Below are 6310 nucleotides of genomic sequence, written 5' to 3' on the forward strand. Positions count from 1 at the left end.
GTAAGAAATGAAATGTCACAATATTTTTTTTATACATGTCAAAATGATGGAAAACAAAGAATTTCTTTTACATATCCACCCAGTTTATCAATTTTCTGGGAAATGATACAAAGAAAGATTTCTTTGGATACAACAGAAAAATTCTTATATGATGATGAACTATCCAATAATTGGATTTCTACAAATGAACAAAAAAGAAACAGTTTAAGCAATGAATTAAATAATAGAATTACGGTTCTAGACAAAGACATTTTTTATATAGATGTACTCGATAAAAAAACAAGATTATGCTTAGAAAACAAAAATGATAAAACTAAAAGGGAATTTTTGAAAAAAATACATGATCCATTATTAATGGGATCCTATCGTGTTTTAATAAAAAAAATGGTTTCACCCTTTATAAATATAAATGAAACTACAGTGAATAATTTAATTGATAAATTTTTTATAAATAAAATTCATAATGTTTTACTTAATGATTCCAATTATCAAGAATTTGAACTTAAAAAACCAAAAATGAGTCAATTTGATGGAGACTCAACATTCAATCAAAACAAAAATTTGTTATTTTCCGAACAAGAACAAATTAGTTCAGAAAATAAAGAAAGATTTTTCAATTTTTTAATTGATACAACCACAGCATATGCGTTTACTCAACCAATTTCAAAAAGAATAAACGAAATAAGAAAAAAAGTTCCTCGTTGGTCACACCAATTAATTAACGAGCCCGAACAATATGAAAGAGCACTTGAAAAAGACGTGGTGCTGGATTATGAAATCCGCACAAGGCAATCGAACCCTGTAGTGATTTATACGACTAAGCAAGATAATAACGATGCAGACGAAGTGGATTTGACACAGTATGCCCAACAATCTGATTTTCGTCGAGATATAATCAAAGGTTCCATGCGTGCTCAAAGACGTAAAATTCTTATTTTGGAATTGTTTCAAGCAAAAGTACATTCGCCACTTTTTTTCAACCGAACAAAGGAAGCCTCTTTTTATTCTGTGTATGTTGTTACACTTATTAGACGAGTTCAAAGGTATATGAGAAAAAAAACCAGAAATTCCACTTTCTCAACAGGAAAAATTAAAGGAACAAGAAGTAAAGAAAGAAGAATTAGCGGAAAAAAAATTAGAAGAATTTCTATTAACGCAAAAGGAAGAAAAAGCAAAACTAGAAGAAGATAAACAAATAAAAGTAGCCGAAACCTGGGATACCGTCCCGTTTGCTCAACTAATAAGGAGTTTGATGTTAATGACTCAGTCCATTTTTAGAAAATATATTTTAATTCCTTTATTGATAATAGCAAAAAATATTGTTCGTCTACTATTATTCCAACGTGCTGAGTGGTCTGAAGATTTCGATGACTGGAGTAAAGAACGACATATTAAATGTACCTATAATGGTGTTCAATTATCAGAAACCGAATTTCCTCAAGACTGGTTAACAGATGGTATTCAGATAAAGATAGTATTTCCTTTCTATCTAAAACCTTGGCACACATCCCGAGATCTAATAAAAAAACAAAATCAACCAGATGATTATTGTTTTTTAACAGTTTTCGGAACAGAAACTGACAGTCTTTTTGGTCCTCCCCGAAAACACCCTTCTTTTTTTAACCGTATTTTTAAACAATTAGGCAAAAATATTCGAAAGTTTCCAAATACAAGAAAATTTTGGATTATGAAAATCCTTCTATTTTTTAAAAAAATAAAAATAATGTTAAAGGAAAATCGAATTCTAGGATTTGGAGTGAGCGAAGAATCTAGGGAAATAAAAAAAGAAAAAGATTCGATAATTACTAATCATATGATTAGGGAAATAAAAAAAGAAAAAGATTCGATAATTACTAATCATATGATTCATGAATCGTCCATTCAAACTCGATTCCTGAATCGGACAAATTCTTCAGTGCCAGAAAAAAAAATAAAAGATTTGGCTAATCGAACAAGGACAATCAAAAAAAAAATAGAAAAAATATCAAAAGACAATAGAAAATTAAATATTAATTCTAACAAAACACATTATAGTACGAAACGATTCGAATCGTTTAAAAATATTGGTCAAATATTAAAAAGAGGAAATGTTCGATTAATCCGTAAAATAAATTCTATTTTTTATTTTTTTAGCGAAAAGATATACGTCGATATATTTCTATCCATCATTAATATTCCCAGAATTAATACACAACTTTTTCTTGAATCAACAAAAAACTGGATTGATAAATCCATTTACACTAATGAAAATGAAAAAAATCATGAAAGGCTTGAGAAAACAAATAAAAAAAAAAATTCGTTTATTTCGAATATAAAAAAAGCATTTTTGCTGTTTTTTAGTAATGACGAGATTAATAAGAATTCGAATATTTTTTCTAATTTGGCTTTTTTGTCACAAGCCTACGTATTTTACAAATTATCTCAAACCCCTATTTTTGACTTATACAAGGTAAGATCTGTTCTTCAGTATCGCGGAATGTCGTTATTTCTTAAAAATGAAATAAAAGATTATTTTGGAACCCAAGGAATAACTCATTCCGAGCTAAAGACTAAAAAACTTCCGAATTCTGGAATGAATCAATGGAAAAACTGGTTAAAATTGCAAAGTAATTATCAATATGATTTATCCCAGATAAAATGGTCTCAATTAGTACCCCAAAAAGTGCGGAATAGAATAACTGAACATTTTGCCATTGAAAATACAAATAATATTGAAAACTTTTTATTCTTATTGCCAAATAAAAAATCAAATTTTAAAAAGAACTATAGATATGATGTTTTATCATATAAATTTCTTTATTATGAAGATAAAAACAATTCATATACATATAGTTATGGGAGCCCATTCCAAGTAAATAAGACCAATGAATTTTCTTCTATTTATAATTACAACCTAAATAAAGACAAATTCATTGACATGTGGTGGAATATCCCTATCACTAATTATTTAGGAATAAAAAATATTATGGATATGGATATAGAGAAAAAGACCGATAGAAAATTTTTGGATTTGAAAATTATTCATTTTTGTCTTCGAAAGAAAGTCAACATTGAGGCCTGGGTCGATATCAGTATTGGCAGGAATGAAAATACTAAAACTGAACTTAAGAGTTATCAAATTGTTGATAAAATTGATAAGAAAAGTATTTTTTACACACCAATTTATCAAGAAATCAACCAACCCCATCAAAAAAAAAACGTTTTGGATTGGATGGGAATGAATGAAGAAATACTAAGTCGTCCCATATCAAATCTAGACTTTTGGTTTTTCTCCGAATTTCTCTTCTTTTATAATGCATATAAAATGAAACCTTGGTTTATACCAATAAATTTTCTTTTTTCAAATTCGAATGTAAGTGAAAATTTTAGTGAAAATAAAAACATCAATAGAAATAAAAAAACGAATCCCTTTATACCTTCAAATGAAAAAAAATATTTTGAATTAAAAAATAAGAATCAAGGCGAAAATGAATTTATAAGTAAAGAAACTCTTGGATCAGATGGTCAAGACAACTCTGAATCTGTTTTCCTCAAATGGACAAAAAGATATTGAAGAAGATTATATAGGATCAAATCTGAAAAAGCCTAGAAAGAAAAAACAATCCAAGAGTGGTATAGAAACAGAAATGGATCTCTTACTGAAAAGATATTGGCTTGTTCAACTTCAACTCAGATGGGACAAAACCTTGGAGAAAAAACTGCTGAATAATATCAAAGTATATTGTTTCCTGCTTAAATCGATAAATCCAATAGAAATTGCTATCTCCGCTGTAGAAAAAAGAGAAATGAATTTAGATATACTACCACGTAACGAGGATTTCATTTGTAGAGAATTGGCGGAAAGGGGACTACTCATTATTGAACCGTTTCGTCTGTCTGCAAAAGACAACGGCCAATTTATTATATATCAAACGATAGGTATTTCATTGGTGCATAAGAGTAAACACCAAAAAAATCAAAAACGATATAGTGAAAATGTTGATAAAAGCATTTTCGGTGAACGAGACAAAAACCATTTTGACTTGCTTGCTCCTGAAAATATTTTATCTCCTAGGCGTCGAAGAGAATTGAGAATTCTAATTTGTTTAAATTCAAGGAATAATAATAAAGGTATGAATACAAACCCAACATTTTATAATGGAACTCAGGTAAAAAATTGTAGTCCATTTTTTGATGAAAACAAAGATATTGATCGAGATAAAAATACACTTAGAAAATTAAAATTATTTCTTTGGCCAAATTATAGATTGGAAGATTTAGCTTGTATGAATCGTTATTGGTTTGATACTAATAACGGAAGTCGTTTTAGTATCTTACGAATCCATATGTATCCGCAATTAAAAATAAATTTATGATCCATTTGTCTTATAGATTCCCTATTATTTGATAGAGAAATAGATGTACACACGCCTTGTCATACATTCAAGTCTGATACATGAATACTAATTCAATGAATTATCAATTGGATCTTGAAATGAATCAAGAGAATTTTATTTATTAAGTTTCTTTGATAAAATGTATCAATAAAATAAGGTTAAGATATTGTATATAACAGAGTAAAACAGATGGCATTATTATTACTGATCCGTAAAATTCCATATTTTGTAAAAATAAAAAAGGTAAGGAAGAGTAAGAATTTATGAAACAAAATTCATTCATATCTGTTATTTCGAATGAAAAAAAAGAAGAAAATAGGGGGTCTGTTGAATTTCAAGTATTGTGTTTTACCAATAAGATACGAAGACTTACTTCACATTTGGAATTGCACAAAAAAGATTATTCATCACAAAGAGGTTTACGAAAAATTCTGGGAAAACGTCAACGACTACTGGCTTATTTGTCAAATAAAAACAGAATACGTTATAAAGAATTAATCAGCCAATTGAACATTCGAGAACTAAAAACACGTTAATTTGAAGAGTTGTTTTGAATTATTTGATTTATTAGATCTTGAATTGAATTTTGATGAACTTTTTTTGTTTTCATCAATTCATGGAAAAATGAATTCGTGAAAAAATGAATCGGGGAAAAACCTATGACTGTACCAACTTCCAGAAAAGACCTCATGATAGTCAATATGGGCCCTCACCATCCATCAATGCATGGCGTTCTCCGACTCATCGTTACTTTAGACGGTGAAGATGTTATTGACTGTGAACCAATAGTGGGTTATTTACACAGAGGTATGGAAAAAATTGCGGAAAACCGAACAATTATACAATATTTGCCTTATGTAACACGTTGGGATTATTTAGCTACTATGTTCACAGAAGCAATAACTGTAAATGGACCCGAACAATTGGGAAATATTCAAGTCCCTAAAAGGGCTAGCTATATCAGAGTAATCATGTTGGAATTAAGTCGTATAGCTTCTCATTTGTTATGGCTAGGCCCCTTTATGGCAGATATTGGTGCGCAGACCCCCTTCTTCTATATTTTCAGAGAAAGAGAGTTGATATATGATTTATTCGAAGCTGCCACCGGTATGAGAATGATGCATAATTATTTTCGTATTGGAGGAGTAGCTGCCGATCTACCTTATGGGTGGATAGATAAATGTTTAGATTTTTGTGATTATTTTTTAATAGGACTTACTGAATACCAACAACTTATTACGCGAAATCCTATTTTTTTAGAACGAGTTGAAAACATAGGCATTATTAGTGGAGAAGAAGCAATAAATTGGGGTTTATCAGGACCGATGTTACGAGCTTCCGGAATACAATGGGATCTTCGTAAAGTTGATCATTATGAGTGTTACGACGAATTTGATTGGGAAGTTCAATGGCAAAAAGAAGGAGACTCATTAGCTCGTTATTTAATCCGAATCAGTGAAATGGCAGAATCTATAAAAATTATTCAACAAGCGTTAGAAGGAATTCCGGGGGGTCCTTATGAAAATTTAGAAATTCGACGCTTTAATAAAATAAAATATCCTGAATGGAATGATTTTGAATATCGATTCATTAGTAAAAAACCATCTCCTGCTTTTGAATTGTCGAAACAAGAACTGTATGTAAGAGTAGAAGCCCCAAAAGGCGAATTAGGAATCTTTTTGATAGGAGATCAGAGTGTTTTTCCTTGGCGATGGAAAATTCGCCCGCCGGGTTTTATCAATTTGCAAATTCTTCCTCAGTTAGTTAAAAAAATGAAATTGGCTGATATTATGACGATACTAGGTAGCATAGATATCATTATGGGAGAAGTTGATCGTTGAAATGATAATTGATATAACAAAAGTACAAGCTATCAATTCTTTTTCCAGATTGGAATCCTTAAAAGAGGTTTATGGGACTATATGGCTGCTTTT

The 6310-nt window shown here is 29.8% G+C and overlaps 2 pseudogenes; both read left to right on the plus strand.

The window, feature by feature from the left end:
* The window catches only part of LOC130806727 (protein TIC 214-like), a 7166-nt pseudogene extending 2441 nt beyond the window's left edge, over positions 1-4725 (plus strand).
* On the plus strand, positions 4418-6303 carry LOC130806728 (NAD(P)H-quinone oxidoreductase subunit H, chloroplastic-like; annotated as a pseudogene).
* The last annotated feature ends 7 nt before the right edge of the window (positions 6304-6310 follow it).

This window comes from Amaranthus tricolor, chromosome 2 (genome assembly GCF_026212465.1).
Source record: "Amaranthus tricolor cultivar Red isolate AtriRed21 chromosome 2, ASM2621246v1, whole genome shotgun sequence".
NCBI lineage: Eukaryota > Viridiplantae > Streptophyta > Magnoliopsida > Caryophyllales > Amaranthaceae > Amaranthus > Amaranthus tricolor.